Source organism: Lissotriton helveticus, chromosome 4_1 (assembly GCF_964261635.1).
Source record: "Lissotriton helveticus chromosome 4_1, aLisHel1.1, whole genome shotgun sequence".
Lineage (NCBI taxonomy): Eukaryota > Metazoa > Chordata > Amphibia > Caudata > Salamandridae > Lissotriton > Lissotriton helveticus.
The window spans coordinates 104,073,254-104,086,924 of record NC_136063.1 but is presented as its reverse complement, the minus strand read 5'-3'; the positions used below and the strand labels follow the sequence as shown (position 1 = coordinate 104,086,924).

Sequence of the window (13,671 nt, the reverse complement as noted above, 5' to 3'; positions counted from 1 at the left end):
ACCAGCCGCTTCAGGGTCTCGCCTCGCGGCCCCCCTCTCGGCCTCCCTGGGCGCCACCCGTCACCTGGCCGCTCACTCCAGGGCCGCCGCTGCTCACCGCAGGCCTGCACAGGGGTCCGCAGCGCTGATCAGGCCCGGCTTCCTCCGCCTCCGTCTCAGCTCCAAAGCCGGGGGTCTTCCTGCACGTCTAGGCCCCAGACGGGTTTCGTGCCGTTTCAGCTCCCTTACGCCGCCTCAGCCCGACGGCCGATTCTCCTCCGCCGCGGCCTCATTTTCCGTCGCTTTGCACACCGGCAGTCTCCTCAGCCAGTTCCGCATCTGCTCCGCCCGGTATGGGTGAACTCAAAAACACTCTCACAGGAGAATTACAGGAGAATTCAGGGCCCTACGGACGGAGCTCTAGAGAGTCGCGTCCGCCATGTTGCCTGGCTGGCCACGCCCCAGACTCCAAATCTTTTATAACAGTTTGAGCGTCAGCCGGGCGCTGAGGCCACATCCAAATGAACCTTGAACCCAAGTCCACTGCTACCATGATATATTTATAGTTACCATCCCTTTGCAAGAGACCGCAGTGGTCCAGGTAAACGCAAGCTAGTGGTTTATCTGAAATTAACTTATAGGTTTTAAGTGCAGTGACTCTAGCTATAAGGAAACATATTTTTCGTAGGTGGTGCTAGCACCAGCTTACACAGGCTGCAATGGCAGGCCTGTTGTCACAATTTGAGTGGTCTCCCTTAGGTGGCATAATGCATGATTCAGCCAATAGAAGATGCTGGTGTGCCTATGCCCTGGGTACCTTACTATGTACTAGGGACTTACAAGGGTAAACCAGTAGCCAATCTGGAGTGTATCTCAGTACTCACCATGTCCAATTTAGGGAAGAAGCACAGAGACTGGGGTTCTGATTAGCAGGATCCCAGTCAGACTAGTCAGGAAAACATACTGGCACCAGCAAAAATTGGGTGTGACCATGAAAGCAGATCCTACTTTCCTACAGTCTGCAACTTAAAGTCCCTCCAAAATATTTCATTATGCCCCAATCTGACTTGAACTTAGTCGTAACATTGTTGATGTGCTCGCTCCTTGAGCCTCTGTACAATTGCTCTCTATGGCTTCTGACCATCAAAAAGGCCTTTCTAGTGGACATTATACCAGCCAGGAGCTTTAGCAAACTGCACAAGCTATATGTGCACACTCCATTCACTACACTATTTCCAGACAAAATGGTTCTGAGAACATGTGCCTATATCCTGCTCAAACTGGTGACACTCGTCCATGTCGGCCAGACAATGACACTGTTAACCTTCTTTGCTCTGCCTCACCTCTTTCAAGAAGAGTAGAGATGCCGCCTGGCCTCAAAAGGCGCGTTATCATTCTGCATTGATCACACAAAGGAATCCCAGCTGACAATCAACTCTTCATTGGGTTCGTCGGAGAAAAGAAAGGAAAAGCCAAGCAGAAGGGGACCAGCTCCTGATGGATTGTACTCTGTCTTAAAATCTGCTACGCATTGGACAAAAAAACCATAACGGCTTGTATGCTCATTCCACCACAGCCAAACCTGCAACCACTGTGTTAGCTCAAGATGGGCGATTTTGCACACGTTAACCAGCCACTACTGGTTAGGCAGTCAGGTCTGGCGTGACAGGCATTTTGCCCGTTTCGGTCCTCCTGGACTTCCAGGTCTAAATCTTATATGTAAGGATTCTGAGGCTAGAAGTCTGTATCAGATGAACAAGTTACTTACCTTTGGTAACACCTTATCTGGTAGAGATGCTATCTAGCCGCAGATTCCTTGCCGATCCCCATCACTCTGCAAACGGATTCCTTCATCTGGGGAGAACATTGCGAGGTCCTTAGTGCCTGCACACTGGTACATTAGCAACTTTCGTGGCTCTTTGCTTCTGGCACAGAACTGTCACAAAAAGTAACGATGTCAGCATGCTGGGGTGGCACATATAGAGGCACCCCGCACATCACTTCTGGTACGGATGACACTACTGATGCAAAGACAATCGATGCCACCTACTGGCATGCTGAGGCACTGCTCAGAAAATTTCCAGATCCAGTCTGATGCTTGTGATATATTCTAAGGTAATAAATTTGTGGCTGGATAGTCTCTTAACACATGAGGCGTTCCCAAAGCTAAGCAACTTGTTCTACTACCCCTTAATGCTATCCCTCCCTAAATACAAAACAACCCTGTACTACTAATTTGTGCTATCTTTCCAGGCCAGAGAGACTGAGTGCTAATACAAACCCAGGTGTGGGTGGGGGGGGGGTGTAGAGGGGGGCAGCATAAGCCACAACCATAGATCTACCTCAAACTCTGAACGTAGAAAAGGAGAACCTAGTATGGGGGAGAGGCACTAGACACAGGTGGAGACCTAGACGGCAGAAGACCCTAGAACACTAAACCTCACTCCTGTGATCCGGGTATGCATGCGTTATTCGGTGTGTAGTAGAATCCTATGTTTATATGACTTTTGTTAAAGTCTACTCCCCATCCTCCCCCTCTCCCCCCGCATTTTTTACTGCAATCTTATCTTTGGATGTTACATTCTGTAACCAAGTGAGAGGAAATTCGAATATATTTGCGGGGTGTATACATTTGTCCTGTGTCTTTTTGCAGGCCGCCCGACACGGAGCCGCAGGTGACCCTCATAAGAGGGCGGGCATCTTAGTGCCACAGGAGAACCGGCGCACCAGCCCTCTGGGGTCCAGTGGCCGGAGGCCGCTGCCCGGGGCATGACGTCAGAGGTATTTATTGGGGGGCGTGGGGGGACAAGGTATTTAGGATTCCTACACGCCCTGGAGCAGTCTCTTTTGTCTTCACTGCCCCTCGATGTTGGATGCCGCCCAGGTCGTCACGGATTTAAGGTGAGAGCCGTTTTGGGTCTGGCATCATGCGGGGGGGGGCGCCGTTGGGGGGCTTGGGTCCGTCTATGTGGGGGGTTGTTGTTGTGGAGGGTTATTTCGGTAATATTGTTGTCCTTTTCGTGGCTGACCTCTAATGTTGTTGCCACGGGGTTTTTTCACACTTCGCTGGGAATATGATCGTGGTGCTCTGTTGGTAACTGTGTACTGTGCAGCAGTTTTATGTTTTATGTTGGGATGCTCCGCTACCTGATCTGTGCGCGTCTGTTTATTTAATGGTTCCTAGGGCGGGGCGGGTTGGTAGGGGTGCATGCAACTGCGGAATACTTGTGCGCGTCTGTTTATTTATTTATTTGTGGTTATTGTGGGGCGGGTTTGTAGGGGAGCATGTAAATGCGGAATACTGGGGCGCGGCTGTTTATTTATTTATTTGTGGTATTGTGGGGCGGGTTTGTAAGGGAGCATGTAAATGCGGAATACTGGGGCGCGGCTGTTTATTTATTTATTTGTGGTATTGTGGGGCGGGTTTGTAGGGGAGCATGTAAATGCGGAATACTGGGGCGCGGCTGTTTATTTATGGTATTGTTCGTATTGCGGGGCGGGTTGGTAGGGGAGCATGCAACTGCGGGGCTGTTTCTTTAGTTGTTCCTATTGCGGGGTGGGGCTATTGTGGGGAGCTTGCAACTGTGGAAACATTGTGCGCTTTTGTTATTTAAATTGTTCCTGATTGCGGGCCCGGTTGTGGGGAGCATGCAACTGCGGAGCCCTGGTGAGCGTCTGCCTCGGGGTCCGGTGGGCCAGGGGTACTTCAGAGAGCCTGGTCCTGCCCGGGCTTGGTACTTCCCCCGAATTGTGAGCGGTGGTGGGGGGGGGGCTGCGGGCGGCAGGCCTGACCTGACTCGCGGGTCAGGGAGCTTTTCACTGGAGGTACCGTCTCTGCAGGGGTTGCTCTCGTAGATCCCTCGGGGCAGGTATTTTCTTCGGTGCTGGGACTGAGGGCGTAATGACTCTTGATGCACCCTGCTTGATGAGCGCGGGTGCTCCGGTGGTCGAATTAAGTCACGGGGACATGGGCTTTGGGTGCCTGTGGTCCGTTGTCGGGAGAGGGGCCCAATTAGAGCCTTCGGAGCGCAGTGTGCAGCGCGTCAGTCTCGTAAGTTGAAGGGAGTGAGTTCGTGCTTTACAGTTGGCATGTAATTGGTAAGTGTGCTTGGGTCTGGGCCGCCACTGCCTGACAGGAGGGTCAAGCACCCAGGCGGCCATTTTGGTTGTGTAATGGTCATGGCCGGACATACGGGTCAAGCACCCAGCGGCCATTTTGTGGGGGAACGGTCAGTGTCCACATGGGGGGGGCGGGGCTGGGTGGCCATTTTGTTCACCTTTACCTCCGGCCTTCCCTGGGGTGCAGGGGCCTATACTTTGTGGAACTTGGTGGTTGGCCTGGTGCTCGCGTCGTACCTGGACAGGGATGCTGGGCGGGGCGGGGTCAGCTGGCCTCATGGGTGGACACGGGCCGGTGACTTTGAGATGGGTTTCGTCGGTGTTCAAGGCTCTTCTGCTCCGGCCGGCAGCTGGCATGCACAGCAACTCAATGGTATTATTGCCCTCGTGGTAGCGCTCGCAGAGATTTTGACTGCTTGTCTGTCTAACTCTCCGTACACGCTGGTGAAGAAGTCCGGTGTGCATTGTCCTGCTAAAAGCATCTCGATTTTATTATTGCCCTCTTGGTAGCGCTAGAGGAGGTGGATCAACTCATAACAGTGGAGCTGGATAACAGGGTTCAATGCTCGTTGTGGGTGGCATCTAGGAAGTGTGACACAGGCAATTATGAATGTGACCACTGAAGCCTTTGTCCGCTTGCCAGATCCGCTTTCTGTTATATTTTGCTATGACTGACCTTGCGGCATATACTCGGGTGAAAAGGATCGTGTTGTTGGCTCGGTTGAATTATTCCACCTCCGATCGTGTGTCTCTGGAATAGCGTGCATGTGGTATTTTACCATACTCAGTTTAGTGCTTATAGGGTGCTGGATTACTGAGGAGCTGGAATCTTTTCAGGGGGCAGGGATGAGCTACTGCCTGCGATTGTCTTTGAGGGCAAGGGCTCGGCCTGCACGGATTTTCATAATTGCCTGATTGGAGCCACGCAGCCAAGAAATTAATCCATTCGTTCTGTTGATTTACGCATTCCTTGCTCACATGAAGCGCGTAACTTTACCAATAGGCTCTGCATGCGCGGAATACATCGCATCCGGATTTGCACGCATGGGCTGGAGCTTATGGGCGCGGAAATGGTGATTTCTCTGCAAGTTTTATGTGAGGCCTCTTTATGGCTTGGGATTGTAAGTGATGTGTTCACTTCCGAAGTAGGGGGACCTAGCAGTGCGTTGAGCAGGGACTTCAGACATGCCGCCTTTCTCTCCAGGCGCCGTTTCTGGTGATTTACTTTGGCACTAATATTCATATTTTACAGGAATGAATGTAGTCGGCTAGCGAAGCCGGGAGGCAGAGGAACAGGAACACAGCTGCAAGACGCCTACAGGCGGAAGGATCACGACGGACAAAGGAGTACATGAAAAGGAATGTGAAGGAACGTTGTAACTGTGTTCTTTGTTTTACAGATTGCTAAATAAATAATCAGCAGCGGGAGACCGGTGAAGCGAGCCAGGTTGCCTTTAGGTGTACAGAGACAGGTACACTGGGAGAAGAAACAGCTTGGGGTTAAAGGGGAGGGAGACCTCAGACAGGCGGTAGGGGAAAGTGATCAGAGGGGTGTTGATCTGAAGAAATGCCTTGCACAAGCACTGCATCTAATGTCCGCCTTTCCCTCCATAGCACTTCGCACTCGCACGCTCTGAATACTTCGTATCGCTCGGGACTTGGGGTCTTCTGATCGCATCACTGGGATGTAAGTATGGAGGGTGAGGGTTACGCACCTGTGACGTTCACGAGGGACAGGCTCTTTCACCTATGGTGTATCCGTGGCTGATCCAATTAATTTTTATCCCCAGATTCAGTGCAAGTGTTGCAAAGGCGGAATGGACAGCCAGAGTTCCCCTCCCCTCTTCCAAGAGGCGACCCAGGTGGAGGATTCGTTGCCAGGGACCTCCCAGGACGCAGTGTGGGCCGACTTTTTGGAAATGGCAAAATTGAAGGGCCTGGCTTGGGCTCAGAACTTGATGAGCACGCCAGAGCCAGAGGATTCGGGGTGCCCCGCAGAATCCCCATCGGCCGACAACTCAAACAATGCTGAGGCGGCTCCTTCCAGGCCCAAGCGGATCAGAAAACCCATGGTTAGGGATTTCCCCATGGACGCTTTGCCGCTGACTCGCAGCAAGTCTGTGGCGAACTCCAAGGAGGTCCCGTCGCCGGTGGCAACTGCTACTCCACCGCCTCCCGCCCCCCCCAAGGACACTCTGGGGTCGCAAGGTAATTTTGCTACCAAAGATGACCTGACAAAAGTTTTGGACTCATTGAACATGTTCATGGAGCGTTTTCAAAGGGGGGCACCTGGCCTTAGCGCCACGACAGCGTGGGGTAGTGAATCAGCGGGGGGTAGTGGCATGGTTAGCGGGGGTGCTGTTCTGGCAGCCTCCACTGTTTGGTCTTCAGTACAAGCTGCTAAGCAGGGGGATTCAGTCAATGTTGTTGCACCATCGGTGGCTCCTACGATATCTCTGGGGGCCCCTAGTGGCCCGCCGCCGGCGAGCTCCCCTGCTCCACTTGCTGCGCCCACTGTGTTGGTTTCGAGCTCTCCCTCCGCTTCTGTTAGCGCCACTTCGGGGGGTCCTCCAGCCGGCAGCGCGTTGCCATTGCCTGTGCCTACTGCTGTCCCTGCGATCTCCAATGCTACGGTGCCTACTCCTGTCCCTGCGACCTCCACTACTCCACTAGCGGTCAGCTCCTTGCCCGTTCCCGGGCCTACTCCTGTCCCTGCGATCTCCAATGCTCCACTCCTCTCGGGGCGATGCTCTCTGGCTTGGCAGGTACCCCAGGCCGCTAAAGAGGCCATCTGGAGAAGGGAGTTCATCGATATTTTCACCCTTCTAATGTTAGGGCAGGAAGGCTTGGACGCTAGAAAGCTTGGTGTTAAGGAAGAAGAGAAGAAGGTCAAGTACCAGCCATGGCCTGAGAAGAACATCGGTAATTGGCTGGAAGCGTTTTCTATCCTAGCGTCCGTTACTATGGAACGTTTCCCTGAGCAGGGCCCTGGCCTTGTTCAATACTCCAGGATCATCCATAACGAGGCCTTGAAATGGGGTGGTAATGGGTGGATCAATTATGATAGGGAGTTTCGGAGAAAAATGTCACAGTGCCCAGAGTTAAACTGGGACCAGAAGGAGGTACAACTCTGGATGGAGCACATGGGGGCACGTGGCCAGCTTCCTGCGGGTCCAGCTAGCAGCAGTACCAGTGGTCAGGCTTATGCGGGGGGAGCTTCCTTTTTTCGGGGCAAGGGTAAGCATTCCTTTCGAGGGGGGCGCAGAGGAGGCGGGGCCAGAGGTGGCTTCAAGCGTTCTCCCCCCGGCACCTGCCGTCTGTTCAATAATGGGTCTTGTTCCTGGGGAAAGACATGTAAGTTTGTCCACGCCTGTAACACCTGCGGGGGGCCCCACCCCGCAACCTCAGTCTCATGCCAATCTAAGCAGACCTCCCAGCCAGCGAGCAAGGGTAGTCAGTAAGTTTGAGTCAGGTCCCAGGCCCCTGGTGTTGATTTCTCCGCTCACGCTCTCTTCTCCCCCCTCTTTGCCTTTCAGTGAGCCTTCCGGGCTCCCTCTTGCCACAGCCTCTGCCTCTCCCCCTACAAGTACGCACCGGAAGGTGCCCCTGGGAGGGTCCCCGGTGAGCATTGATAACATTACCCCTTTACTGAGGCGGTACCCCTTAGAGGCAGACAGACGCTTGTTGTTAGCCGGTTTCCACGAGGGCTTTAGGATCCCTTACTCCGGTCCCCTGGGGAACAGGGATGCTGAGAACCTAAAATCTGCAAGGGACCAGCCAGAAGTTGTTAGGGCAAAGGTTGAGAAAGAGAGAGTGCTGGGTAGGGTAGGAGGTCCGTTTGGGCACCCACCTTTAGAGAACTTTGTTGTATCTCCCTTGGGGGTTGTGCCTAAAAAAGAACAAGGGGCCTTTAGACTGATTCACCACCTCTCCTACCCGAAAGGGGCTTCGGTCAACGATGGTTTGGATGAGGATACATGCTCAGTGTCTTATGCCACGCTAGATGTAGCATTGGACCTGGTCAGGAGAGCGGGCAGAGGGGCCTGGTTGGCTAAGGCTGACATCGAATCAGCTTTCAGGTTACTACCAGTTCACCCGAGCAGCTATCACCTGCTAGGTTTTAAGCTGGACGGATTGTTCTACTTTGACAAATGTATGCCCATGGGTTGTGCTGTGTCCTGTGCGTACTTCGAAGCATTCAGTTGTTTCTTGCAATGGGCACTCCAAGACACGTTCGGTGTAGAAGGGGTGACTCATTACTTGGATGACTTTTTGTTCATCGGGAGCGAGGGGACACAGCGTTGCTCACAGGGCCTGGCAGATTTCGTCCGTCTTGCAGATCACCTGGGGGTCCCCCTGGCCCCTGGTAAGACAGTGGGTCCAGCTCAAATTCTTACCTTTCTGGGTATAGAGATTGACACCGTGGCAGGCGAATGCAGATTACCTGAGGAGAAGGTGCGTGACCTGGCTAGCAAGATTCAGGCGTTGGTAGGAATTGACAAAGCTTCCCTGGGCTGCATCCAGGGCATCCTAGGCCTGCTCAACTTTGCTGCTAGAATCATTCCAGCGGGCAGGGTCTTTGCCAGAAGACTTGTCAGGGCCACTGCGAACATGGCCAGCAAACACCACATGGTGAAGCTTGGCAAGGGTATACAGCATGATTTGGCCATGTGGGCGGAGTTCCTGCGCAATTTCAATGGGGCAGTAATTTGGAGGGCTCCCTGGGCCGGCAGCCCTGATCTTTCTCTGTTCACGGACGCTTCGGGGAGGTGCGGTTTTGGGGCCATTTTAGACAGGGAGTGGTGCGCGGAGAAGTGGCCTAATGCATGGGTCAAGAAGAAGGTGACAGCTAAGATCACAGTACTGGAGCTCTTCCCCATTGTGGTGGCTTTCCACCTCTGGCCCACCATCTTGTCCGCCAAAAGGGTCCTGCTGTGGTCTGATAATTTGGCAGTGGTGCAGGCCATCAACTCCCACTCGGCCTCTTGCCCCCTGGTTCTCTGTTTGCTGCGCGAACTGGTGCGTACTTGCTTGTATAACAATGTTGAATGCAGGGCGCGCCACATTCAGGGCACCAAGAACATCGCCGCTGACGCTCTCTCTCGTTTTCAGTGGCAACGGTTCCGAGAAGCCTGGCCGAGAGCGAGAGAGGAAGGCACCCCTTTCCCCGCGCACCTATGGTACCTGCTGAAGTGGTGAAAAGGATGAGGGCTCTGGGGGAGATGTCTCTGGCACAGAACACTGTCAAGCGATACAAGGCCTGTGTGAAAAAGTTTTGTGATATTGTTGGACAGTGGGAGGCTGAAGGTGATGCGGCAGAATTGAAAGTACAGGCATTCATTTTGTGGGCCAAAGACAGTAATAAGAGCCACTCTTGGATTTCTGGGCACATAGCGGCCATCAGTCACAAAGCCAAGCTATTAGGCCAGGAGGACCCTACCAGGGCGTTTGTGACCAGGGCAGCATTGAGAGGGTGGGCTAGGACGGAACACAAGGTGCCAGATAGCAGATCGCCTATTGATTTTGTCACTCTGCAGAAGATGATCCTGTGCTTGCCTCAGATCACTTCGTCCACTTATGAGGCTGCGTTGTTCGCATCTGCTTTTAGCCTTGCCTTCTTCGGCGCGTTCAGGATCTCTGAACTAGTCGCCAAATCTAAACATGACATGTCAGGGGTAGCATTGGCTAGGTCGGATGTGCGGGTTTTGGGGGACACACTCATTGTTACTCTGCGCCAATCCAAGACAGATCAGAGGGGCAGGGGGATAGAACTGTGGCTTCAAAGCCTGGGCGCGCCAACATTTTGCCCCGTAAGCCTCCTGTCGGATTACCTGGCCATACGGCCACATGGGGTGGGGTACCTCCTCTTACACGCAGATAGTACCCCCCTGACCAAATTTCAGGTAGAACAGGTAATGCACGCATGCTTAGCTGCAGCAGGGGTCTCAAAGGTGGGCAGAAAGTACAGTTCCCATTCATTCCGCATAGGCGCAGCAACGACTGCAGCCGCAGAAGGGGTACAGGTGGAAGGCATCAAGCAATTGGGGAGATGGTCCTCTGATTGTTACAAGAGATACATAAGACCGAAAGTAACAGATGATGGGCTGGAGCACATGTGAGGGTGGATATGTGGTCATGGGTCTTGAAACAAAGTTGTATAAGGAGGCACCCGGGGCCATGCACATGTAATTTTGTTTTACTGTTGGTTTAATGTGTGGTATATGAACAGTGTGATTTAGTGTGTTTAATAAATAGTTACATTCAAAACTTCTCTTCATTTACCAGGAACAACGGTCTGGGTGATGGGACACGAGGGGGTTTCCAGGTTGGCCCAGTGGGCGGAGAAGAGAAGGTGGAAGCATGGGTTTCACAGAACACGTTTTGTTTGGCATGGAGTCACTGGCTTACGATGGAGCGGGGTGCTTGGTTTGCTCACACGTGAATTACAAGGGAACGCTCAGCCCCCAGACGTGCTCATCCTGCACGTGGGGGGGAACGACCTGCCTTGCCTAGGGAAGAGATTTCTCTTAAGGGACATGAAAGTAAACATCATCAAAATCAGCAACTTATTGGGTCCTTGTGATCTTTGGTGGTCAGAAATCACACCACGCCGGTGTTGGGCAGGTGCTCGCTCGGGGCAAGCAGTGGAAGGGGCGCGAAGAAAAGTAAACTGCGCTATGCGTAAATTTGCTGATCTGATGGGCTTTGGTTTTATCCGACACGGGGAACTCCATGTCAAAGCCCCCGGTTGCCTGGACGAGGAAGGCGTCCACTTGTCCAACGTAGGCATGGATTTATTTCTGCTGGACATTCAGGAGGCACTAAGCTCTTCGGGCTACATATAGGAGGTAGATATGGTGGGGGGCCCTGCCTGTGACGGTCGCCACATACAGGGCTGTGGAGGAATTACATGATGATCCAGAGGCGAAAGGTACTTAGGAGTACCCTATGCAGAAGCACAAAGGGTGCTGAGGCCTATTATCCCTGGGAGATCCGTGCGGTGGACCCTGGGGGTGCGACGGCGCCCCGTTATCCTACGGGCGGTTGGTTACCTGGACAACCGGGGGTTGCTTGAACGCTCCGCCCCTCGTAGGGGGGGGGCGTGGGCTAGAGGGTGGACTAATGGTTCACCGGACAGGTGAGGGGCTACCCTCTCACCATCAACCGCGAAGCACCGCAAGGCCAAGGCCGCGGGCTACTTGGCCTATCAGGTGGCAAGCTGCGAGGGGCGGCTTGCCTTGGATCATCTGTAAGTTAACCCACCATGTTTTAGCAATGATATGCTAATAAACCTGCGACTACTTTTCCCAACAACAAGTTGTCTTGTCTAATTATTTGATGGGTGTTTATGTATTTGGAGGGATGGTGGGCGCGCCGATATTGGCACTATGCAGGCCGCCCGACACGGAGCCGCAGGTGACCCTCATAAGAGGGCGGGCATCTTAGTGCCACAGGAGAACCGGCGCACCAGCCCTCTGGGGTCCAGTGGCCGGAGGCCGCTGCCCGGGGCATGACGTCAGAGGTATTTATTGGGGGGCGTGGGGGGACAAGGTATTTAGGATTCCTACACGCCCTGGAGCAGTCTCTTTTGTCTTCACTGCCCCTCGATGTTGCCCTCCCTGCCGCTTACCCTACATCTCGGGTGGCAAGGGGGGTTTAGGATTTAATGAATTGTTATTTGTGTTGCAGGAGGAGTTACATGATGATCCAGAGGCGAAAGGTACTTAGGAGTACCCTATGCAGAAGCACAAAGGGTGCTGAGGCCTATTATCCCTGGGAGATCCGTGCGGTGGACCCTGGGGGTGCGACGGCGCCCCGTTATCCTACGGGCGGTTGGTTACCTGGACAACCGGGGGTTGCTTGAACGCTCCGCCCCTCGTAGGGGGGGGGCGTGGGCTAGAGGGTGGACTAATGGTTCACCGGACAGGTGAGGGGCTACCCTCTCACCATCAACCGCGAAGCACCGCAAGGCCAAGGCCGCGGGCTACTTGGCCTATCAGGTGGCAAGCTGCGAGGGGCGGCTTGCCTTGGATCATCTGTAAGTTAACCCACCATGTTTTAGCAATGATATGCTAATAAACCTGCGACTACTTTTCCCAACAACAAGTTGTCTTGTCTAATTATTTGATGGGTGTTTATGTATTTGGAGGGATGGTGGGCGCGCCGATATTGGCACTAAGACAATGTTATATTTGGCTGTTCATTCCGCATCCACGTCATAGGAGTGTAAAATATACGAACCTTTGTTTGATCAGATACATATGCTATTTTACCATTCTACGTTTGTTTTGGCAATGCTTACCTATGTTAGCAGTAATGCTTCCTGACGTCATCGGAGATGAAAGGTCATGTATTGATAAGCACGTGAGGGTGTGGCAGTGTAATTTGCATAAGCTCTCTGTGCCAGCGCTGGGCACAGAGCGGCTTGCACCGTGGCCGCAACCCACCAGGACGGCCCCGCCCCGGAGGGGGCCCGGCTCTGAAAACGAAACTACGGCGCCTTGAGTTTCGTTTCTCGGGAAAGAGAAACCTGCGCTGTGCGCAGAGGCAGCGGGGAGGGGTCGGTGGCTCAGACCGTGGGGCCCGGGGGTCAGCTGAGGCGGCACCGCCCATTGAGAGCAAGAGAGCGAAGCCTTCAAATAGAAGAGAGATAGAAACGCCGTCAGAAAGGGAGGAAGCAGAAACCTACAGGAGTGATAGAAAGGGGCCGGGAGTTGCTAGTAGTGGTTATGGGTGTTTTTACCGACCGGTGATTATTAATTATTTTGTTAATTAATTAATTAACTCTTTATTGATTGGTTTAGCAAACCATTTACAATTTAAAACATTGCTAAATTGAACAATAAAAGGACAGTAATAAATATTAACAAGCATTGGAAATGCAATAGGTCTCGCAATAGAAAAGTTTGAGTTTTTGGTGTGGTAAATTTAAATATTATTTACATTTTTTTTATGTTGTGCAAATTATAAAAGTTTTTTTTGTTATTATGAATGCCAATAGTTATAAAATTATCAAATGTGACATCTATAGCATTAGTAAAGGTACATGTTTAGTTTTCCCCTGTCTTACATGTATTGATCTGACAAATCACAATGTTAAAAAAATTAATAGCTTTGTTATTTACAAAGCCAATAGTTTTATCTTTCGCAAATGTGACACCTATTGTAACACAATATGCGTTGTAGCACTGAGTGGTATTTGGAGCGTATGTTGCATTGAGCGTAGTGTAATTATGTGGCGTGTAATTATGTGGCACTGAGTGGTATTTGGAGTGTATGTTGCATTGAGTGCAGTGTAATTATGTGGCGTGTAATTATGTGGCACTCAGTGGGATTTGGAGTGTATGTTGCATTGAGTGCAGTGTAATTATGTGGCGTGCAATTATATGGCACTGAGTGGTATTTGGAGTGTATGTTGCATTGAGTGCAGTGTAATTATGTGGATTGTAATTATGTGGCACTGAGTGGGATTTGGAGTGTATGTTGCATTGAGTGCTGTGTAATTATGTGGGGTGTAATTATGTGGCACTGAGTGGTATTTGGAGTGTATGTTGCATTGAGTAGAGTGTAATT

General features: G+C 52.2%; 1 protein-coding gene and 1 long non-coding RNA gene across 2 annotated transcripts in view; one reads left to right on the top strand and one right to left on the bottom strand.

Annotated features, from left to right (window-relative positions):
- LOC144828402 (uncharacterized) overlaps window positions 1-12,501 on the bottom strand; it is a 121,036-nt gene extending 108,535 nt beyond the window's left edge. Inside the window, exon 1 of the long non-coding RNA XR_013610437.1 lies at window positions 12,401-12,501. This is a non-coding gene — a long non-coding RNA (uncharacterized LOC144828402). The remainder of the gene's footprint in view (window positions 1-12,400) is intronic.
- Window positions 1-13,671, top strand: part of LOC144828401 (NFX1-type zinc finger-containing protein 1-like) — a 1,040,362-nt gene that overhangs the window by 30,800 nt on the left and 995,891 nt on the right. The gene's annotated exons all lie outside the window — the stretch shown is intronic.